We start from the raw sequence: 25,190 nt of genomic DNA on the forward strand, positions 1-25,190 counted from the left end.
CCAGGTTTACCAAACTAAGCTAGTCCCATTTGCTTGCAATTGGCCCATATCACTCTAAACCTTTCCAATTCATGTACCTGTCCGAATGTCTTTTAAATGTTGTAATTGTACCTGCATCTCTGGCAGTTCATTCTATATTCAAACCACCCTCTGTGAGAAGAAGTTTCCCCTCAGAACCATTATAAACCTTTCCCCTCTCACCTTAAAGATATACTCTCTGGTTTTGAACTGCCCCACTCCAGGAAAAAACCTTTGATATTCACGTTAGCTATGCTTGTCACGATTTTATAAACCTTCATAAAGGTTTATAATGCTCCTAGCTCCAGGGAAAAAAGTCACAGTCTATCCAGCCTCTTCTTACAAACCAAACCCTTCAGTATTGGTAACATCCTTTTAAATCTTTTCTGCACCCTCTCCAATGTAACATAATCAGTCCGAATTTACATCATTCACAAATGTCAGTTTAGCATGTTCTTTCAAATGGGGACATGGAGGCTCTGACAAAGAGAATCTGTACCTGGATACTTGGATCATGTCACTGGAACTTTATTCAGATGAATGTAGCACATGCTATGACAAACAAATAAAATAGAAGGTTGTTAAGTGCTGTAAGATCACTGATACCTTGCCCTCCAGCTCATGTCAGCAAAAAAGACAATATTGCATATGAGGTAGGCAAACAGAATGGTTGGAAGAACACAGCAAGCCATGCAGCATCAGGAGGTGGAGAAGTCAACATTTCGGGTGTAACACCTCTTTAGGACTGAGGATAGATGTAAGGGGAGCTGCAGATAAAGAGGGTGGGGGTGGGGGGGGGCGGGTTGGTGATGGAGGAGAGGGAGCAGAGTGGTAAGGTAGGAATAAGTGAACACAGGTATAGGGTAAAACCTGGTTGGTCGATGGGAGGAATGAATCTGGTTGCTGGCTGGTAGGGAGGATTGATCAGAGGAATGGAAGGGAGGGGGAGGGTCAGGGAAGTGATTTGGGGATGGAAAAGGAGGTTATTTGAAATTGGAGAAATCAATGCAGAAAATGAGGTGTTGGTCCTCCAATTTACAGTCTGATTCACTGTGGCAATGGAGGAGGCCCAAGATGGTCATGTCAGAGACAGAAAGGGAATGGGAATCAAAATGGGCAGTGACATAGGAGGCTGGAAGAACAGAGCAAGCAGGCAACATCAGAAGGTGGAGAAGTCAATGTTTCAGGTGTAATCCTTTTTTCCGACTGGGTATGGGTGTAAGGGGAGCTACAGGTAAAGAGGTGGGCGGGGAGTGTGGGGCAGGGTGGTGAGGTCACAATAGGTGAACAATAGGTAGTGGGAATGACCTAGTTGGTCAACGTGAGGAATGAATCCAGTTGATAGCTGGAAGGAAGGATCGATCAGAGAAATGGAAACGAGGGAGAGGGTCTGGGAAGGGAGTCAGGGATGGGAGTTTCTCATTTCTCCCATTGACCAACCAGCTCCTACCCTCTATCTGTGTTCATGTAACCCTATTTCACCACTCGGCTGGACCACCACCACCACTCCCCCTCACCCCCTCCCCACCACGCCCTTATTTGCAGCTCCCTTTCACCGCCCTGAGTCCTGAAGAAGGGTTACACACAAAATGTTGACTTCTTCACCTCCTGATGCCGCCTGGCTCACTGTGTTCTTCCAGCCTCCTGTGTCACCAGTTATTTTAATTCCCCTTCCCATTCCCTCTCTGACATGACCATCCTTGGCTTTCTCCATTGTCACAGTAAATCAGACGGTAAATTGGAGGAGAAACATCTCACCTACTGCCCAGGCCACGTACAGTCCAGAGCACTCAACATTGTGTTCTCTGATTTTAAATAATTTCCCTTCCAACTTGCAGTTTTTTTTTGTTCTAACCCAATATTGCATGTAAGGGCATGTTAGTGAACATCTGCAGTTCAAGGTGAGAAGAAATCAGCTCTGTGCCCTTGTGAAACCTATGAGATCATGGATTAAGTTTGTGAATTGTGCTCTACAGGTGCTACTTTTAGGGGCCCGTGATTATTTCTGCTTCACAGAAATGATTATGACCAATCTGAATTAACTAATGAAATGATTAAAATTGCTTGTGCCAGGACGTGTATCCCATACAGTTGGATGTTCTATTTCAAATGTAGGATGCTATGATTAAAGATAACCTGTACTATGAAAGTGTCTTATTAATGCAATTACCCAAAGGCCCTCACATCACTCACAGGTAAAACCTGAATGCTCTGACAGGGAAAAAGACACTCACTCTATCCACTCAGGTTGTGGTTACCTCAAGACCACTCTTGTCAATGTTTTCTTCCCCTTGTAATTTCTTACCTCCACCAATATAGATTCAACATCATTCAGCTCAAGATCATGTCTTGCTATCATACACATTCTATCTCATACTAACAAAACTATCCCACCATTCTTTGTTTCCAGATGATCGTTTTGAAAAGTCACATACCCAGGTCCCATCACCAGTCACCCTTTATTCACAAGTGCACAGTACACTGGCTGTACACAGCCAGCTCGAAGTCAGTTCTCTAAACTACGGAAATTCTAATCTCTTGGTTATATTGGTCAGCCAAGGCGTTCCTGATTGTCCCAGGTAAACAAACCCAGTCAATCATTTCATAGTTGGCAAGGTAAACCTGGTCTCAATCATCACATCCTAAATATTTAGTTTCCAACTTTGATTTTCTCATTTATGCTGTTCAGAATACTGCATTTTTTAAGAGTCATCAACTTTTTATTTTTATAATGTTTTTGATTCTATTTGCTGCTGTTTACTAATGCCTGTTAACTCTGTCCCTTCCTTGTTAGCCTAGTATGCTGCTGACACGTGGTGCAGACATGAAATTGAGACATGTAACATAGTGCCAGCCAACAATAGTGTTCACCCCCTTATCTGATTACTGCTGGCAACCACAAGAAAGTGCCTGACTTTTTCTCTGAAGTAAAAAGCAAGGCAAGACAGAGGTACTGTGCACCCTTAAGGGCAATGTGCAAAATGTTAAGGAATAGCAGGCATGGTGTGAGCATCCAAACAGGCACTAAGTGTATGAATGCTAAGAGAACAAGCAATGATCCCTGAGATGCTAGTCCAGAAGATGCCTGTGTGCAGTGTCCTGGCATCAGCATTATAAAATGATAGGTGCGGGTGCACTCCAAAATGCAGCTTTGAAGTGCAGAACTGTATTATAAGTTGACTAAAGATGTGCCATGAGCAAGCAGAGAGGTTGGTACTTCCTGATGTCAATCTTGTGCATGGGGGGTTGTTGGTAGTTGCTGCTCATTGGGCATGCAGCAAGATGTTGGTGACTGATGGAGAACTAGAGGCACAAGCAGAGATCTGAAGTCATCAGGTACCTGCTCTCTCATTTCAGGAATTGTTGCCATGTAGTTTCTATCTGCTACATGGAAAAATGCATATCCACATAAAAGAGGTAAAATTTGGAAATAATTGCATGCTAAATCAATGTTTTGGAGAATAGGAGTAATTCCTGTTGTCTTTGAGAAACTCATTTCTGTCAACCTTATTTTTGTTTTAATTGACTTGCCAACACCCATGCTGCTCAGGGGCTGGAAAAGTTCTACCAAATTATTGTAGATCAGTAATTTTAATGCACAATGCCACGTTCTGAATGTATCTAATATTTATGATTTGCAAATTTTATTTTATTTGCTGATGCCTTAATTGTTTTTTACATCCCACATCTCATTCTTAATTTTATTACTTGAGAAATCGACTGAACACATTGTAAAGGTTCAGAGTCAAAGCCAGTTTCTGGAAGCCCCATCTACAATTTGCATAACAATTAATATTTTTGGGACTTCATTTCAAACATCCTGAGAAGATTTCTCCATGCATGATCAATAAGCCGCAGGCCCCCTATTATAGGAACTTACACAGCAAAAAAAGATTTAGACTTTGGATTCCAATACCAATAGCCACCTCTGAAGCACCCAACTTCACATATTTTTGCGTTGTCAAAGTGCCTATCAGGAACTTCAAGTTTCAGAATATGGCTGCTGACTGCTGTGAGAACAGTATGTGGTTTGCCTTCCCCTGACAGTTCTGCACTGCCAAAGAACTGTTAGAATAGAAGTAAAGCTCTGCATTCTTGTTTGCTGACCTGTTCAGAATCTCCTCTCAGGAAGGTGGAATTTACCATTATTTTGTAAAATACAAGGGCAACGGGCCAATCCTCATGAAATTGCAACTCCGGCCCAATTAGTGTTTAGTAGACCTTGGATGGTGAGATGAGAGATGATAAAATGGTGTAACATCTTATGTGTTTGCATGAAAAAATGCCTTTAGATGAACTTGGAGTATTGGGGATTATAGAGATGTGGAACGTGGTGTCCCAGATGGAACTGTCCTTTTCGAATGATGAGGGGAGAAGGGCAGCTGCAATTGGTGTGTGCATCGTGTTGGAGGTCGTGAAAATAATGAAGAATAATCTGTTGAAATGGAAGTTGGTAGGACAGAAGGTGGGACAGGATTAACTCTTTCATGGCTGTGGGAAGGAGGAGGAAGGATGAGAGCATAAATGTGGGAATGGGCCAGACACATGGTAGGTGGGAATCCTCAGCTGAGATTAAATGCAGACATATCAAATACTGCTGTTTGGAAGATTGCATTATTGGAATAGATACAATGAAGATGTAGAAACTTAGAGAATGGAAGAAAATCCTTACATAGTGTTGATGTGAGGAAGTATAGCTGAGAAATGTGTAAGAGTCAATGGACTTATATCGAATGGTTGTGAATAATCTACCCCAAGAAATGGAGACAGTGAAGTCAACAAGGGGAAAAGTTGGACATGGAAGATGAGAGAAGCTTGGAAATTGGAAAAAAAATGTTGAAGGTTTTCCATTCAGGATTTGAGCAGAAAGCAGCACTGAAATAGTTATCAATCTAAGGTTTGGTTTGAGTAGGATAGGAAAAGGGAATGATCCACATATTTCAGATAGGGAGGCATGGTGGCACAATGGTTAGCACTGCTGTCTCACAGCACCAGAGACCCGGGTTCAATTCCTGCCTCAGGCAACTGTCTGTGTGGAGTTTGCACATTCTCCTTGTGTCTGCGTGGGTTTTGTCATACAGTCCAAAGATGTGCAGGTTAGGTGAATTGGCCTTGCTAAATTGCCTGTAGTGTTAGGTGAAGGGGAAAATGTAGGGAATGGGTCTGGGTGGGTTGCTCTTCGGAGGGTTGGTGTGGGCTTGTTGGGCCAAAGGGCCTGTTTCCACACTGTAAGTAATCTAATCTAGTCATAAAGACACGCTGGAACTCATGTGTTACCTGTGGCAATATATTTCCATTCGGAGAAAGTGAGAAAAGTTGAAAGGGAAGTTGCTCATTGAGAGAATATGTTGAAATGGCTGATGTCAGGCCAGCAGTATTCAATTAAAATATCAAAAAACAAAGGTAAAAGGCTTTCAAGTGGAACCATGGTAGTACCCTTCCCTGTGACTTCAAGTTCCACATGCTCCAGAGTTGTGTAATTACACATGTTGATTAGAAATAGCCTAAAAGGGTCTGCTATTAACATAAGGCTGTAGTGAGTGCCCATTGTCTTTCTGATTATAGCTGTGAAGTGATAGAATACATTAATGAAGAGAATAAACATGCGGTTAGAAATAACAAACTAGTTTTATTGGGGAATTTTAGCTCCCTTATATATTAGAATAAATTGATGAGCTCATATGAGGAAGCTCGCTGATTTCTTCACTGTCAGAATAGTTTATTTCAAAAGATATACTGGAATCAAGAGGAGAGGTCATACTATTGATGCCATAAAATTAACAATAAGCAATGAGGCAGTTTTAGTTAACTGCCTAATGTTAAATGCACATATCTAATCATGGTCATGTCATTATTGAGTTTCTTTTTCTATTCAGAAGAATTTTCATACACAACTGAGTGAACTTCCCACCACCAGATGCATTGTGATTTTTTGTTTTTTTTAACTATTATTCACCACCAGTCAAAACACCCATGTAGCTGATTCAATATTTACACGCAAAGCGCATTATGGGCAATGCAAAACATCGAAAGTGAAGAGAGGGGAAAGTTTAGGGAGAGAGAGAAGAGGCTAAATTACAGATGCAGTGAGGTGGACATAAAGCACTGTATCCTCTGATGCCAACCTCTCTCTGAACAGATTAAGAACATTGATGCACTCCATGTGCTCAGTCTCCAACGATGCCAAGGCATATCAAAGTGGGGCAGACCCCCTCCATAGCCTGCTCTCTGGGCCTATTCACAGCTAGAACCACAAGAAGGTTATTCAATCTGCCAAGATCCCTCCACACCTGATGCCCGAAGATCAGAAGTGTAGGGCTGACGTGCAACCAAAACCACAACATAGAGTTCATTGTTATTTTCCCCTGATTTAACCTATTTAAAGATATTATAACACATGAATTTTTTGAAGAAGCGAAAGAGGGGATTGATGAAGACAGAGTAGTGGAAGTTGTCATATGGACATCAATAAGGAGTTTGACAGGGTTCTGCATGGTAGACAGCTAGGCAAAGTTGGATCACATGGAATACAGGGAGAGGTAGCCACTTGGACTGAAGGTAAGAGACAAAGGGTGGTGGTAGACTGTTGCTTTTGGACTGGAGGCCTGTAACCTGTGGTGTGCTGCAAAGATTGGTGCTGGATCCGCTGGATTTTGTTATTTATATAAATGATCTGGATGTGAATATAGGAGGTGTGGTTAGTAAGTTTGCAGTGGACACCAATATTGGAGGTATAATGGGCAGCAAATAAGGTTATCTCAGAGTACAACAGGACCTTGATTAGATGGGCCAGTGCATCAAGGAGTGCTAGATGGAATTTAATTTAGATAAATGTGAGGTGCTGCATTTTGGAAAGTCAAATCAGAGCAGGACTTAAATACTTACTGGGGAGATTCTGGGGAGTGTTGCCGAACAAAAAGAGCTTAGAGTGCAAGTACATAGCTCCTTGAAACTGGAGACGCAGGTAGACAGGATAGTGAAGAAGGTGTTTGGTATGTTTACCTTTATTGATCAGTAGTCAAGCAGTGTGGTGTTGGAAAAGCACAGCTGGTCAGGTAGCATCTGAGGAGCAGGAGAGTCGACATTTCAAACGTTAACTCTTCGACTCTCCTGTTCCCCCACATTCCTGTTGAAGATCTTATGCTTGAAACATTGACTCCCTGCTTCCCTCACATTCCTGATGAAGGGTTTATGCTCAAAATGTTGACTCTTCTGCTCCTCGGATGCTGCCTGACCTGCTGTGCTTTTCCAGCACCACATTTTTTGACTCTAATCTCTAGCATCTGCAGTTCTAACATTCTTCCTTTATTGGTCAGTACACTGAGTATAGAGTTGGGAGGTCATGTTGCGGCTGTACAGGACATTGGTTAGACCACTTTTGTAATACTCTGTTCAAGTCTGCTTTCCCTGTTATAGGAAATATGTTGTGAAACTTGAAAGGGTTCAGAAAAGATTTATAAGGACATTCCCAGGGTTGGAGAGTTTAAGCTATTTTCCCCGGAGTGTTGGAGGCTGAGGGCTGACCTTACAGATGATTATAAAACCATGAGAGGCACGGTCAGAGTGAATATTCAAGATTTTTCCCAAGGGTAGGGGAGTCCAAAATTAGATTTAAAATGAGAGAGGAAAGATTTAAAAGGGACCCAATGAGGCAACTTTTTAGTACAGAGGGTCGTGCTTGTATGGAATGATCTGCCAGAGAATGTGATGGAGGCTGGTACAGTGACAACATTTAAAAGACATCTGAATGGGTATATGAAAAGGAAGGATTTAGAGGGATATGGGCCAATTGGATTCAGATTAGTCTAGGATATCTGGTCAGCATGGGCAAATTGGACCAAAGGGTCTGTTTCCAGTCTGTACATTTCTCTGACTCTATGACTTTTGGATCAGGTGGGATTTGAAACCAAGTTTCTCAGTCCAGGGATAGGGACACTATCACTACACTACAGGAGTTCCCTGAGTTAACTGTTGTTTTTGAAAGGGAGGAACCCAGAACAGCTGCTAACATGCTTGATTTAAATGAGGTTGATTCAATACAGTGAGACAGAGACTGTCTATTGTTAGTGAAGCAAATAGAATATCAGTGGAAGGTGTGGTATTTAAAGAAGAGAACTAAATATATAGTGCAAGTCAAACAAGAGCTTTACTCATCAAAACAAATTCCTTTGGTTGAATAAACCACATAAAGCTGAATACGAATACAGTACACACAAGAATGCAAAAACAGGTAAATCCTGATGAAAGGTAGGTTGGAGGGTTTGAGCTAAAGGAAGAGGCTGAACAGACTTGGACTATTCTTCTTGGTATGTCAGATAAAAAGTGGCACAACAGATAATAAAACTTAAAATGGAGCCTGGTAAGGCATTAAAAAATGATCAAAAGAAGCTTTTGCAGCAATGCTATGATAAGGAGAATGATTAAGAGAAATATGGGCTTCGTAAATGATAATATACATTATATACATGTATTGTGTTAGTTACTGTGATGGAGGAAAATAAAAGTAAACTAAATATCTGAAAGAGATATAAGTGATTAAAAGTAGCAAGGCTGGTTTGAAATAAGAACTGGAATCAATTTCTGGAAGAATAGAATTTGATTATCAAAGAACATCTATTAACCTCATGCAGAATCGAGTTTAGGTACCAATGGGATATACTACAGTTCCAGTTTCCATCTTTGTTTTATGTGTTCAATACTGTGACACTGGGTTTTGTAGGGTATATTTAGAAAATATATTTTCACTTGGGGGTAAGACCAAAACTAATAAATAAATGTAACATTGTCTACAAAGAACGAACCAGGAGTACAATGGGATGAATATTCCCCACTTGCCTGGATGAGTATAGCTATAACAATAATGACGAAGCTTGATGCTATCCAGGATAGAACAGCCCGCTCACTTGGCCCCAATCCACAAACTCCTAGTCCTTTCACTACTGACACTCAGTAGTAGTATGTAGGATATACAAGATACTCTGCAGAAATTCACAATAGATCCTTAGACAACATCATCAAAACCTATGACAACTTCCATTTAAAAGGACATGGGCAGCAGATATTTAGAATGCCATAACATGCAAGCTCCCCTCCAAGCCACTTGTCATCCTGATTTGGAAACATATTGCAGTTCCTTCAGTATCTTTAGTCAAAATCCAGGAACTCTCTCCCCAATCGTATGGTAGGTTTAAACAACTTACCATACTTTCTCAAGGGCAACTAGGGAGGGACAATAAATGCTGACCCAGTCTGTGATGCCCAGGTTCCACGAGTAAATAAAACAAAGCTAGGAGAATGGCAAAGAATAATTATAATGCGAAACAGCACAAATAGTAGTTTTCGCAATGTTGATGTACTTAAGGGTAGCTAAGAAGAAGGGGGAAAGAAACAGCTGGACATGTTGATGACGTTAGATGAAGAAGGGTGTAGAGAGCAGTATAAGCATCATTGTGGACCTGTTAGGTTAAATGGCCTGTTTCTGAACTGTAGATACTATGGAACAATTGTTACAAACCCCATTAAAAATTCACAACTAAACCCCCAGGTTTATTGAATGGCTTCTAAATTAAGACATCAGGAACACAATTCCAAATTACATTGCTTCTACATTAACATGAATTAGAACCAATGCACATTAACTTGAATTCATTAACTCACAGACAAATGATTTTGTAAATGGAAAAAGCATGTTTCATTTTAAATGGTAGATATAGTAAAGATATGCCGTGTAATTACAAGCAGTTACATCAGCACCTGCATAATTGTTACAACTGTAGCCATACCTTTCCAAAACAGACTGTGCTTGTTTTATCTAGATTAGGGCAGAAGAGTATTTCACCTTTGAGTTTTATGAATGTAATAATCATGATCATATAGCTTTCTAGAATTCCTTTTCAACCAAAAAAAATCAATATTTTTCCAGTTCATGGTTTGGCCGTTTCTGGGATAACAGTAATGACTGAGCCATTAACACAGTTTTCCAGGTTTTAGACATTTTTAGTCAGGTGACACAATACCTGCAAGAACACCTTCTCCTCTGCCAAACAAAACATAATGACTGCGCCTTGAAAATGATTTGCTTTGTCTTCTCTCAGGACTTTATTTGGTCTTTCTGTCTGTCTACTTTCTTTCTGCGTTTGTATCTCTAGTCTGATTTCTTTCAAAATCCAATTTCTCAGCTTGTAGTTGTTCTCTGCGTGCAGCTTCCCTTCATATCTTACAGCCACACATTTTCTTTCTTAACTTCTTTCCTGTTAGTGCTTCTGGATCAAGAGGTGACAGGTGACATGGGCCAGATTTTCTTTATAGCTTAGAAAATTAAATGCATCCCTTTTAATTGATGCATATTCATAAATGTAATTTCCAAGTATTCTGAAAAACAATTACAGATTCCATATACCTGAGGAAATTAAAATTTTCTCTACTATTTGTCTTCCAAGTCAAATGTCATCATACAATTATGGCCAAAGTTATCATATTCTATTATTAATCAAATTGCAGGTTAGATAAAAATAAATTATCAAATGCAAACAATTTCATTCACATGTAAACCTTTAACTATTCAGCATTGGAACTATCCCTTCACTATATACAGAAATGAGTGCAAACCAATGTAATTATGAAGAACACAGAATAGGTAATAATTGATGTATGAAAACATATCACCATGTGTTAGTGAACATATAATTTCTGAAATGCAGTGAGTCAATCATTTTCTTTGTATCACCAGTCATCCAGTTTTTTTGTTCGTTTTTTTGTTTGATCATAAATTCAAGCTAACATTTACGCATTAGCAGTTGATAAGAAAGCCACATTTAATGACCGTAAAGGAAATATCACATTCTTGCAATTAGGTTGCCTATTTGATAGTATAACAATTTGACTAATGCATAAAACATCCATAAAAGCAAAGTTCTAGATGCTCTTATCCAGATAATGGACTCTATTATTAACCTCAAACTTTTTTGTTTATCCAATGTGAAATTCTATGATTATGATAATCCAGAGAAGTTCTAGATACATTAATATTTATTTTTTAAAATTCAGTTGTGCTTGTTTTTCATCTGTGCAATCCAATTTATTGCCAAGCTACAAATGCTTCCTTAGCAACGTTGAAAGCTAGCCCTCAACGAGCTTCAGCCAATAAAAATCGCCTCTGCTGAAGTCCTAATTGGCCTATCGCTCAATAACAAGGGAGACAGAGAACATTTGGAAAATGGTTAGTTAATGTCTTTGCAAAACATGATTATCTGTAACATGAAAATTATTTTAGGTGCATTAAACATAGACCTAGCAGGGTTCACCAGCGTTACAGAGGTGGTCTCCAAACAGAGGAGGAAGGAACGCAGAGAGGTATAGGAGAAAATTACAGCGCTCGGGATGACTAAAGGTGCTATCATGGTTGTCACACTTCACGATCAACATGGCTTCTCTCTGATCCACTTGTAGACCATTTAGGAGGCATAGACTTACAATGCAAGATGCATTGACAATTACAAAGACTACAACAGGACTACTTGCATGTTTTGAGCATCCATGCCTTGCCTGTTAGCAAGTTGATGCTTCAGCCAGAACCAAATACAGATTGACATGCTCTTTTGCACAGATACGTGGACAGCTGCTTGCCTTTTTGGTTGCAAACTGTCCTGGGGTTAAGGACGGGTTAGAAGCAGCAGGGCTGTTGTTGACAACTTGTTGTACAGTATAACAAGATATTAATCTAAAATTCACAGCATGTCCCAGCTGCCTGTACGTCAAACACACAGCATATTTATTCCACCAAATAGCCAGTCAAAAGGAGCAGCCATCTGTAGGGATTCTGGGATCATTAGTCAGGGGCATAGTCCACAGACTTGGTCACAGTCAGTTATCAGCTTGAGCAGCTCACTGTCAGGAGATTTCCCCCCTGCAGTCCACGAAGTGGGCTGGCATCTGTGCTGTGAGGCCAGCACCAACAGTCAGGGGAAGAGGTGTACTGTCAGATAGGAAGCTGCAAACAGAGCAATCAGGGGTTTAGCTAGTTACTGCTTTTTCTCATTTATATAAATGATTTGGATGCGAACAAAGGAGGTAGAGTTAGTAGGTTTGCAGTTGACACCAAAATTGGAGATGCAGTGAACAGCGAAGAAGGTTACTTCAGAGTACAGTGGGATCTTAATCAGATGGGCTAATCGACTGAGGAATGGTAGATGGATTTTAATTTAGATAAATGTGAGGTGTTGCATTTTGCAAACCTAAATCAGAGGAGGACTTAGATACTTAATGGAAAGGAGAAAGTGAGGGCTGCAGATGCTGGAGATCAGAGTCGAGAGTGTGTTGCTGGAAAAGCACAGCAGGTCAGGCAGCATCAAGGAGTAGGAAAACCGATGTTTTGGGCTGGAGCCCTTCATCAGGAATGAAGCTGGGAGCCTCAGGGCTGGAGAGATAAATGGGAGGGATGTGGGGCTGGGGAGAAGGTAGCTATGAGTCCAATAGGAGGATGGAGATGGGGTAAAGGTGATAGGTCAGAGAGGAGGGTGGAGCAGATAGGTGGGAAGGAAGATTGATAGGTGGGACAGGTCATGAGGGCAGTGCTGAGCTGGAAGGTTGGAACTGGGGCAAGTTGGGGGGAGGGGAAATGAGAAAACTGGTGAAGTCCACATTGATGCCCTGGGTTTGAAGGGTCACAAGGTGGAAGATAAAGCATTCTTCCTCCAGGCATTGGGCGGTAAGGGAGTGGTGATGCAGAAGGCCCAGGACCTGCATGTCCTCGGCAAAGTGGGAGGGGGAGTTGAAATGTTCGGCCATGGGTCAGTGGGATTGATTGGTGCAGGTGTCCCGGAGATGTTCCAGAGGGCAGTGGAGGCTCAGTCTCTGGATTCATTTAAGAAAGAGTTGGATAGAGCTCTCAAGGATAGTGGAATCAAGGGTTATGGAGATAGGGCAGGAACAGGATACTGATTAAGGATGATCAGCCATGATCATATTGAATGGTGGTGCAGGCTCGAAGGGCAGAATGCACCTATTGTCTATTGTTCCCTAAAGCGCTGTGCGAGACGGCATCCAGTCTCCCCAGTGTAGAGGAGACCACGTCAGGAGCAAAGGATACAATAAATGACATGTGTGAAAGTGCAGTGAAACTTTGATAGATGTGGAAGGCTCCTTTGGGCTTTGGATGGAGGTGAAGGGGTAGGTGTGGGTGCAGACTTTGCAATTCCTGAGGCAGCAGGGGCAGGTGCTGGGAGAGGAGGGTGGGTTGTTGGGGAACATGGACCTGACCAGCTAGTTGCAGAGGGACTCCTCTTTGTGGAAAGTGGATGGGGTGGGGAGGGAAGTATATCTCTGGTGGTGGGGTCCATTTGTAAGTGCCAGAAAGGTCAGCGAATAATGCAATTTATGCAGAGGTTGGTGGGGTGGAAGGTGAGGACCAGGGCGGTTCTGTACTTGTCCATAATGGTAAGGTTTTGGGAGTGTTGCGGAACAAAGAGACCTTGGAGTATAGGTTCATAGTTCCTTGATAGTGGATTTGCAAGTAGACTGGGTAATAAAGAAGGCATTTGGTGTGCTTGTCTTTTTTGGTCAGTGCATTGAGTATAGGAGTTGAGAGGAATGTCACAAGGATTGGTGCTGAGTCCACCACTGTTTGTCATTCACATAAATGATTTGGATGTGAGCATAAGAGGTACAGTTAGTAAGTTTGCAGATGATACCAAATTGGAGTGTAGTGGACAGCGAAGAAGGTCACCTCAGATTACAACAGCATCTTGACAGGATGGTTCAATGGGCTGAGGAGTGGCAGATGGAGTTTAATTTAGATAAATGCAAGGTGCTGCATTTTGGGAAAGCAAATCTGAACAGGACTTCTACACTTAATGGTAAGGTCCTAGGGAGCATTACTGAACAAAGAAACCTTGGAGTGTAGGTTCATAGTTCCTTGAAAGTAGAGTCGCAGGTAGATAGGATAGTGAAAAAGGTGTATGGTATGCTTTCCTTTATTGGTCAGAGTATTGAGTACAGGAGTTGGGAGGTCATGTTGCAGCTGTACAGGACATTGATTAGGCCACTTTTGGAATATTGTGTGCAATTCTGATCTCCTTCCTATCGGAAGAATGTTGTGAAACTTGAAAGGGCTCATAACAGATTTACAAGGAAGTTGCCAGGGTTAGAGGATTTGAGCTATAGGGAGATGCTGATTAAGCTCTGGCAGTTTTCCCTGGAGTGTCGGAAGCATGAAAGATGACCTTTTTGAGGTTTATAAAATCATGAGGGGCATGGATCAGATAAAAAGACAAGGTCTTTTCCCTGGGGTTGGGTAGTCCAGAACTAGAGGGTATAGGTTTAGGGTGGGATGGGCAAAATTTAAAAGAGGCCTAAGGGGCAACCTTTTCACACAGAGGATGGTGCATGTATGGAATGAATTGCCAGAGGAAGTGGTGGAGGCTGGTACAGTTACAACATTTAAAAAGCATCTGGATGGGTATATGAATAGGAAAGTTTTGGAGGGACATGGACCAAGTGCTGGCAAATGGGACTAGATTAAGTTGGGATATCTGGTTGGCATGAACGAGTTGGTCTGAAGGATCTGTTTCTGTGCTGTACATCTCTATGACCCCATGATTTTATATCTAGGGTCTGCTTGTCAATAGGGGTTCGAGAACTTGGGTAAATACAACCCTGGGTGTCAATCCATTGATTGGTGTGAGGTTGCAAAGGGGACCTATTGGGAAAACAGGAAGAACACTGGCCTGAGTGATAGAGCCAAAAATGTTTGGAATTCTGTCCATCATACAGTTGCAGAGACTAGATAATTGAAATATTTAAGGTGGAGGTAGGCAGATATTGTTGTGGTTCTGTTCGCCGAGCTGGAAGTTTTTGTTGCAAACGTTTCGTCCCCTGGCTAGGCGACATCATCAGTGCTCTGGAGCCTCCTGCGAAGCGCTTCTTTGATGTTTCTTCCGGTATTTATAGTGGTCTGTCCTTGCCGCTTCCGGGTGTCAGTTTCAGCTGTCCGCTGTAGTGGTTGGTATATTGGGTCCAGGTCGATGTGTTTGTTGATGGAGTTTGTGGATGAATGCCATGCCTCTAGGAATTCCCTGGCTGTTCTCTGTCTGGCTTGCCCTATGATAGTGGTGTTGTCCCAGTCGAATTCATGTTGCTTGTTGTCTGCGTGTGTGGCTACTAGGGATAGCTGGTCGTGTCGTTTCGTAGCTAGTTGATGTTCATGTATGCGGATTGTTAGCTGTCTTCCTGTTTGTCCTATATAGTGTTTTGTGCAGTCCTTGCATGGTATTTTGTAAACTGTAGGCAGATATTTGACGACTGGGAGCTGCCAGAGAAGAAGAAATAAGGCCTGGGCAATTCAGCTATGATCTTGTTGAATGGTGGGCCTGACCTGAAGGACCAAATGGCTGACTGCTGCTCATATTCATTCCATTCTCATGTATTAGAGCCAGGGGATCAGGGCTGGCTGTGTGGGAAACAGAGGAACATGTGGAGATGAGAACAAGATTAGTGACAGGGGGACAGTGCAGATGTATGATGGGATGTGAAACAACAGTTGAAGGCGTGGTAGCCGATGGGGGTGGGGGGGGGGAGTGGTTATAGACAGTGGCACCACCATGCCATCCACAGTGGGAGTTTTGAGTAATGGGTAATGCTGGGATATGGGGGAGCAGGAAGTCTGTTGGAGGTGACATTTGATATGCTTGGTCTCTCCATTGGGAGGGTGTGTGGAAATCAGATGTCGAGGTAATGCAACAGGAAGGGGGTCATGGAAACTTTGGACCAGGGCGGCAGGTGGTGGGGAAGTGGGTCGGGGGCAGCTACCTCACCCCAGAGAGACCCTGTCGCTGATGGTGACCATCGCGAGCTACATTCCTAGCCATCACTTTTCATTCTCTCAATGCCCAGTGCAAAAGAAAAATGGCTCAGAAAATGCACAGGGTGAGCAGAGTCTGTGTCACTTTTATAAGTGAAAGCATGGAATCTGCTAGACCTTAGCCATTGAGGGGACAACTGAACGCTGCTTCATATATCATGTAAGTATCATGTGTGAATTAGTTGAGGTGGGTGTGAGACAGGAAGAGGTTTACAGAAGAGCTGGCATAGTCCTTTGTGTTAACCACTCAGGCAGCGTGGCACCTTTGACAATTTGGTGCATAAGCAATGATCAGGGCCACGGTGGAGCAAACGATGGGGCTGCTAAAATTGTGATTCACAGCTTGGAGCTGTGTGAGAGGGTCCTCCAGTGTTGTCCGGACAGTGCGCTACACTTTCTTGGTATTGTATGTTCTGCGCAATTGCTGTCGGTTTCATTCTCTTTTCCCTCTATATTGACAGGAATTCAGAGTATGCTATAGGTGATCCGACCTGAAGAAAAAAGGAGTAAAGCTAATTGTAACATAAGATGAAGGCATATAGTATTAGGTGGAAAGTAATTTTCGCCTTTTGAAATAGAACATCAGATTGTGTAATAAATGCTGAAATATTACAAATTACTACAGTTTTGAAACAATACCAATTAGTGCTTTGCATCATTTTAGGACACATATCTTTCAAAACTTGGTTTCTATTTAACACATTGCCTTTTAAGTTATATTAAATGTGCTTCACTGTATTATGTCACTGTTCATTCATCCTCGAACAGACCATCTGGCCATGACATAACTGTAGGACTAATTCCTCATTAATATTCAAGCCCCACTTTGGGACTTAAAATAAAGACAGAAAATAAAAACGCACAAGGAGTCATGGACGCGTCTTTGTGGTGAGAAATAATTGCCATTTCAAATTGATGACCTTATATCAATGATTAAATATTGGCATTCACCAATACTTCAATTCATGTTGTGGGTGAGGCTGAAATGGTTGAAGAATCTATCCTGGTGAGAGGACTGGAAATCCTGCCAAGATAACTCTTTATTTTGTTTCAGGATTCTTTTAAGATAAACTTGCAGGTTGAGTTGGCAGTTAGGAAGGCAAATAGAATGTTGGCACTTATTTTGAGAGGACTAGAATGTAAAAGCAAGGATGTGCATCTGGGGCTCTAAAAGGCTCTGGTCAGACCACATTGAGAGTATTGTGAGCAATTTTGGGCCCCATACCACAGGAAGGATGTACTGGCTCTGGAGCAGGTCCAGAGGAGGTTCACAAGAATGATCCGAGGAATTAAAGGCTTGACATTTACGTTTGAGGACTCTGGGTCTATAGTCAATGAATTTGAGAAGGATGGTGGAGGCGGGGGGATCTAATTGAAACTTATAGAATACTGAACAGCCTGGATAGAGTGCAAGTTGGGAAGATGTTTTCATTAACAGGAGGGACTAGAACCTGATGGCACAGTCTTAAGGTAAAGGGAAGACCTTTTAGAACAGAGGTGATGAGAAACCTATTCAGTCAGAGTGGTCAACCTATGGAATTCATTGCTGCAGAAGGCTGTGGAGGCCAGGTCATTGACTATATTTAAGACAGAGTTCTTGATTATCAATAGGATCAAAGGTTACGGGGAGAAAGCGGGAGAGTGGGCTTGAGAAACTTATTTGCCATGATTGAATGGTGGAGCAGATTCAATGGGCTGAATGGCCTAACTTTTGCTCCTATGTTTTATGATCTTGTTTCCCAAAAGCCAATTAAACTGGCCAACTACTGAGAGAGACCTTCAATGTCAAAATGATGTTGCAGGGAACCGTTGAAGTTGGTGACTAGCAAGTGGGTAACCAGTGAAGCGTGTGTTTATTATTAGGAGGGAATACGGTCTGTTGTCAAAGTTGTGGGAGGAAGAGAAGTTATAAGGTTAAGGTGGGAACAAAAGCAAGTAATTGATCAGGAATGTGGAGGATCGTTTGTTTTTTTTGATGTTAGGAAAAACGCCTGCTCTTTCTGAATTACAAGGGGAGCTGAGGAAAACACTGTTGATTCAGTAACTTCCAGCTTCCGGTCACTGCTGAGTTTGCAAATGCTAGAAAAGCCTACGCAGCAGAGGTGACTTTTTAAGGCATTCTCCCAATTGCACAGTGAAATCCCTGGCAGTAAATTCAGATTCCCAGGCACATGTTTCAGTAAATAGTAAAACATTGTTGGTATGCATGGTATGCGTCAGGGTCTCATTGTTCACATTTAATGCTTTAGATTTTTTTGCTTTCTCCCATCTTTCATTTGGGAGTCTCCTACAGGATCTTTCATCTCATAATAGATCCAGTTGTAGCATCCCTCTGAAGTGGCAAAAATAACCAAGTCCACAGAAAGTCTTAGTCTTGTCCCCAGGCATAGCATCTCCCTTTTTTTCATTATTCGTTCACAGGATAAGGGTGTCACAGGTGAGACCAGCATTATTTTCCCATCCGTAACTGGCCACAGAGAATCAACCACATTATTCTGGGTCTGGAATCATATGTAAGCCAGACCAGGCAGGGATGGCAATTTCCTTCCCTGAAAGACATTAGTGAACCAGATGGTTTTTTTTCTTGACAATCGACAATGGTAATCATTAGACTGTTAATTCCAGATTTTTATTGAATTCAAATTCCACCGTCTACCATGGTAGGATTTGCATCCAGTTCCCAGAATATAACTTGGGTCTCTAGGTTAGTAGCCAGGTGATAATACCACTATGCCATCTCCTCCCATCCCCCTGAAATGGTATAGCAACAGAGTCACCTTAGGATTCATATGTGGACTGTTATGGAAGCAGCTAGTCATTTCAATCATTGACTATTTCAATTCTTCTATGATTCTAATGATTCTAATGAGGAAGGTGTCTGAAACCTGAAGTGTGCGCATTAATTCAGATAACAGCAGATCTAAACCATATGGATTTGCTTGGATAGATAGGGTATGCTTTGAGGAGATAAAGTATTCTACTGGATCTAATCCAAAGGTACCTTGTGGATCTTACATTGCCCGAGTAAGATCCAAGCAGAAACTGTAGAGGGTATGTAGCAATGCTCCCTGGAGGCCAATTGAGTCCCTTAAGTAGTTACCTCAGAGCCAATTAAGGGCCTTATGCCGGCGCCATTGGAATTCTACTGGGACAACCACAAAGCAATCCTGTCTGACTTGTCTTTGGCCCCTTTGTTTCAGGCACTTTGTGCCAGAGTCCCGACCTCAGGAGGAGGAAGCCCACAGAAAAACCTCCCTGAGCCTTCCTAGTAATCCCTCTCACATCCTGCTCCACTTAGCTTTCTCTCATGGCTCCAGTGTCTATGTCTGGTTAAGGCAGAGGTGAAGTCACTAGAGTTCCAGAGGAGCATGTGGCTGCTCTGTCATTAGAGAGAGACGATTGATAGGTAGTGATTTAAGTCAAGAGTGTGTTGCTGGGAAAGCAAAGCAGGTCAGGCAGCATCAGAGGAGCAAGAGAATCGACATTTTGGGCCAAAGCTCTGCATCAGGAATGAGGCTGGGAGCCTTGGGGGTGGACAGCTAAATGGGAGGGGGGTGGGTCTGGGGACAAGATAGCTGAGAGTCAATAGGTGGATGGAGGTGGGGGTAAAGGTGATAGGTTGGAGATTTAACCTGAGGGAAACTACATCTCACGCAAGGGCCGTAGTTGTGAAGGCAGGACTTTCATGGTGACCTTAGTCAGTAAGAGAATTGAAGCCACAGTATTGGTGTCACTCTGTATTGCAAACCAGCCATCCAGCCAACTGAACTAACTGACAACCCTCCAAAGGCCTGAATGACATACCACAGTGACTACAGCTCCCAATGGAATTGCCAGTACCAGAGAGCTGTCAGCCTCTGATTCACTAGTGTGGGATCCCTACCCTGTAACAGATTTGATTCCATGGGAAGCCCTCACTGTGTCCTGTGTATGGTCATGCTGGAGCTCCAACCAGTCTTCAGGACATTCTCCATCAAAACTCTTCCTACAGTGAACATTAAATTCTATTTCATGTGCCATCTTTTGTTACATGGCAGGTACGTTACCCAATGCAATTATTAAAATTCTGCCCTCTTCTTCATAGGACTAGGCGGTATGAAATAAAAGTCAGCAGAGCAGCAAAGGACAGACATCATTTGAGCCCTGCTGAAAGGTCAACTGCATTCGGTGTGACCGAGGACATTCAGGATAACAGTATGTTTCTGCTTTATGTCCTTTCTCAACTCCCACATCATGATCATATGGTTTTCTGGCTTGAAGTGCAACTGCATATGTGTGACCATGCAACTATTGCTTTCCACTCATTATGCTGTTCCCTCAGCCGAACTTCTGCTTCAAGTTACTATCCATACTAAAGTAATAGTTGATAGTGTGCAAATGTCAAATTTTGGCTAAAATATTCCTCATTTTTTGTTATATTTCATGTTCAAGTTTACTCTAATATCTGAGGGATAGAAAAGTGTGTTTTGCATGTTATATGACAATAGTCTAATAGATTTCTGATTTGGGAACTTGAATGGAAATAGAATGTGTGTCATGTAACTGGAAAAACTAACAACATCTTCAAGGCAACTTTTGGATGCAGAATGCCAACAAGGGCAGATAAATATGAGGTGCTGCATTTTGGGAAAGCAAATCTTAGCAGGACTTATACACTTAATAGTAAGGTCCTAGGGAGTGTTGCTGAACAAAGACACCTCGGAGTACAGGTTCACAGCTCCTTGAAAAGTGGAGTTGCAGGTGGATAGGATAGTGAAGAAGGCATTTGGTATGCTTTCCTTTATTGGCCAGAATATTGAGTACAGAAGTTGGGAGGTCATGTTGCGGTTGTACAGGACATTGGTTAGGCCACTTTTGGAATATTGCGTGCAATTCTGGTCTCCTTCCTATCGGAAAGATGTTGTGAAACTTGAAAGGGTTCAGAAAAGATTTACAAGCATGTTGCCAGGGTTGGAAGATCTGAGCTGCAGGGAGAGGCTGAACAGGTTGGGGCTGTTTTCCCTTAAGCGTCGGAGGCTGAGGGGTGACCTTATAGAGGTTTACAAAATTACAAGGGGCATAGATAGAATAAATAGGCAAAGTCTTTTCCCTGGGGTGGGGGAGTCCAGAACTAGAGGGTATAGATTTAAGGTGAGAGGGGAAAGATATAAAAGAGACCTAAAGGGCAACGTTTTCACGCAGAGGGTGGTACGTGTATGGAATGAGCTGCCAGATGATGTGGTGGAGGTTCGTACAGTTGCGACATTTAAGAGGCATTTGGATGGGTATATGAATAGGAAGGGTTTGGAGGGATATGGGCTGGGTGCTGGCAGGTGGGACTAGATTGGGTTGGGATATCTTGTTAGGCATGGACAGGTTGGACCGAAGGGTCTGTTTCCATGCTGTACATCTCTATGACTCTATGACTCTAAGGAGCTAAAATATGGAAGGAACTTCCATCAGTAATATGTTCATAGACATTTGCAATAGTTACTATTCCCATCGTTGCGCTCATGGATTTCCTCCACCTCATCATTCAACTGGAGTCTCAGGAGGTAGCCCCCATTTAACTGATTTTGTTGAAGGGGTCCAGGAGAGTGGGCAAGACATGGCACTCCTGTTTTAGGTGCCATTATGATGTTTCAGACTTCTTCGGACTCCAGTGAATCCTCCTTCATGATTCAGCCATCTTCACTAGCCCTGTTTCTGAGCAAACAGACTTTCATTCAGCCCGCCCCCTGACTCCCAGTCCTTTTCTGATATGGTGACAGTCACTTTTATTTCAGCCTGCTTCTTAATGCAAAGCTCAATGCAATTGATTAATTGTTATAGAACTTTTTAACCTTTCTTTCTCTCATTCTAAAACTGAAATATTGCTTGCCTCCTTATTGTCTTTAAAAAGTGATCAGACAACTCAAACAATTATGCAAATTTGATGTTGAGGAAAAATGGATCATTCCACTCCTCAAAAATATTTCTCATGTGTAATTTGACTCCCTACAGTTCATGTAAATTTTGATCAGTAAGAGCTTGACTTTTACCAGTGGGGTGTGGGTGTGGTTGTGGTTGGGAGTGGGCTTGGTGATGGCAAAATGATTGCTTGCACACGAGCTCACCAGAGGCCATGGTCCTAGATGGATTCTGCTACAATCAACACAGATTAGGACTTTGATGGGGTAAGATTTATCACAATGTATGCTGAAATGCTTGGTGCATTGACAGGCCTCCCAAACAGCCTCTTGTTACTGCCTAGAGGCATAGAGAATGTTGTATTCGCCCAGATGACCACTACTGGCACCATTGTGGTACTTGCCAGCTTTAACAGTATGTGTTCAGTGAAAAAGAGCTTTTCAGAGGGTTCACTGCCGCCAATCTTGCTTTGTCCTTGCCTTTCTCATGGTTAGTGTTAGAGGATACATTATTATAAATTATCCACAGCCATGGTACTGCTTGAGTTAACAAGAAGATTTAGTACTTGAAAGCAATAGTAAAACTATATTTGATCAAGCATAATTACGAGCACCTTAAGGAGCAGATACAGAAGTATCTGTAGAGTAGAGTGCTTTGACTCCACTCACAGAATGTATAGCAGTAGAAGAATGGGTGGAGCCAATGTAACATGTGCATTAACCCCTTCAAAGGCATTATCTTATACAGGGGAAGATTCTGGCTCAGGGCTGTTTGGAGAGCTTGGAGTCTATCTTTACCATTGTGGAATAGGTGACTAACTCCATGATAGCATTTGAGCACCAGCAGAATGCAGGACTTGAGGGCTGCTGACTCAACTTTCACAGCAGCCATCCACTGTCTCAGTGCTGCAAGGGTTCAGTCAGAAATCATGAGATTCACAATTGGTGCCATTCAGGCCCAAAGTTTGAGCCAGAAAGTTTGCGAATCTCTGCACTCTAAAGTCAAGCAATGTGCCCTCTGAGTGTTCACTAAGATTGTGGACATTCTGCCAATGCCTTTGTATTGGCTGTCAGCAGACTATGACTGTCCATCCTAGATGGTGCAGAGTTTAATTTATTCATTCATGGGATGTGGGTGTCCTGGGCAGACCACCATTTGTTGCCCACTCCTAGGCCCGAAGCTGCTTGAGAGCATCCTGCGGAGTCATCCTGCAACCTCCCCCGTGAAGGTCTGCAGCCTTCTGTCAGCTCTGCTGCTACCACCGAAATATCACTACATACAATCATTGGACCAGACAAAAGCTCCTAGGCTAATGGAGTGCACAAGAATGAAAAATTCTTATTTGTTTGTTTACATGATGTGGTTTTAGCTAAAGATGTTCAGGAAAGGTTATTTCTTGCAGGATCTTGACAAAGAAAATGCTGTGGGTCATATGGATGATAACATGGCAGAGAACATAAGACCGTAAGAAATAGGGTCAAGGCTGCTCTGACATTGCTAACATCCATGTTTCTGCCCTTCCTCCATAACCCATGATTCCCCTACTGATTAAGAATCTATCTATCTTAGCTTTAATTAAACACAGGACTGTGCCCCTACAACACTCTGGCATGATTTCCTAAAGACTCACAACCTCTGAGAATAGAAATTCCTCCTAGTCTCACCCTTTTTTCAGTGGCATATTAGTGAAGGGATGTTTCCACAAATGCAGTGCAGTCTAATCAGGCATTCACAAACAGCTTACTTGGAGTGCCAGCTGCCTCTTCCCTGCTTTTTACTCTTCATTGTCCTCCTTCTACCAAGGTGATCTTTGAATGCCTAATGGCAAAGTCTGCATTCCCATGATGGCTTGAGGAGGTTTCAACAGATTGCCAAAAACTTGGAGACGTAGTCTGCCATTTACTGGAGGGTTTCCCTCCCATTGACCTCTCCCATATGGTCCAAGCATAATCAAAGCATTGTTTTATAATGCTGATGGTCCGCTGCGTGATATTTCTGGTGACTGTAGCTTTTATAATAGCTCTGTGATCTTGGAATAGTCGAGTGGTGGAGGTAGATTATCAGCTCCCATGCATCTCCCATGTCTCCAGCAGTCATTCTCAGGTTCTTTTTGTAGGTTTGAAGATTGTGATAATACCAGACTGCCTCAGGATGAAGGTATCATGGCATGCTATGGTCTGTGCATGACCAATGACATGCACATTAATGGAAGGTTAGCTCTTACAAACCTTTAAGTCTTACTATTGTAATGGGGAGCCCATAGAGTCATCTACATTTGGTCAATAACTCTATGTATAATTGGAATCTCATTATCATGGCAGAACTTACTAAACAAATTATTGGACAGAATTACGAGAAAGTACAATTGTATCTTTTTTTTCATGAAATTAAATATCCTCCCTCTCTGATTTAAAGTGTGGGTTTTACATTAACCTTTTTTTAACTTCTGAAATAACTACTAAATGACCTTCAGCAAAAATGGGCACATGTAACAGTTGAAATAGCTCAGCATATAATAAGATAATTTCCATTGCTTGGTAACAGGAGAATAAGGGGTATAGATGCAAAATTATCAGTATAAGAAGCAGCTGGGAAATTGAATTGTTTTCATATGTCAGATTATAAAAATGTTCAAACAGTAAATGAAGCAAAGATTATGGTGTTGAATTTCCTTAAAACATCTTCCTCTTTGTCATCACGGCATCAATAGCTAAAGAGAAATGCCCTTGAACTTCCGCTGAAATCCTGGGGAAATACATTTTCTACAACATTTTAAAAGTAATATGAATGTAGTGCCGAGATAGTAGACAGAATTTTTGAAATGTTTTGGAGGGCTGGAAAATTGGCGTTAGTGAATAGTGTGCCCATTGCTGTGAAGTTTCCTGTCAAAGAGCAATGTGGTCATAGAGATGTACAGCATGAAAACAGACCCTTCGGTCCAACCTGTCCATGCTGACCAGATATCCCAACCTAATTGAGTCCCACCTGCCAGCACTTGGCCCATATCCCTCCAAATCCTTCCTATTCATATACCCATCCAAATGCATTTTAAATGTTGCAGTTGTATCAGTCTCCACCACTTCCTCTGGCAGCTCATTCCATACATGTACCCCTCTCTGTGTGAAAGAGTTGCCCCATAGGTCTCTTTTATATCTTTCCCCTCTCACCCTAAACTTATGCCCTCTAGTTCTGGACTCCCACATCCCAGGGAAAAGATGTTTTCTATTTATCCTATCCATGCCCCTCATAATTTTGTAAACCTGTATAACGTCACCCCTCAGCCTCCAATGCTCCAGGGAGAACAGCCCCAGCCTGTTCAGCCTCTGCCTTTAGCTCAAATCCTCCAACCCTGGTAACATCCTTGTAAATCTTTTCTGAACCCTTTCAAGTATCACAACATCATTCCGACAGGAAGGAGACCAGAATT

The 25,190-nt window shown here is 42.2% G+C and overlaps 1 protein-coding gene across 2 annotated transcripts in view; it reads left to right on the top strand.

Annotated features, from left to right (window-relative positions):
• LOC132823822 (beta-1,3-galactosyl-O-glycosyl-glycoprotein beta-1,6-N-acetylglucosaminyltransferase-like) overlaps positions 1 to 25,190 on the top strand; it is a 113,514-nt gene that overhangs the window by 33,641 nt on the left and 54,683 nt on the right. The window contains exon 2 of one of the 2 annotated variants that reach the window (XM_060837876.1): positions 19,959 to 20,068. The exons of the other annotated variant lie outside the window; for it this stretch is intronic. The gene's annotated coding sequence lies outside the window, so the exon portion shown is untranslated. The remainder of the gene's footprint in view (positions 1 to 19,958; positions 20,069 to 25,190) is intronic. 2 annotated transcript variants of the gene reach the window in all.

The sequence above is a fragment of the Hemiscyllium ocellatum genome, chromosome 2, assembly GCF_020745735.1.
Source record: "Hemiscyllium ocellatum isolate sHemOce1 chromosome 2, sHemOce1.pat.X.cur, whole genome shotgun sequence".
Lineage (NCBI taxonomy): Eukaryota > Metazoa > Chordata > Chondrichthyes > Orectolobiformes > Hemiscylliidae > Hemiscyllium > Hemiscyllium ocellatum.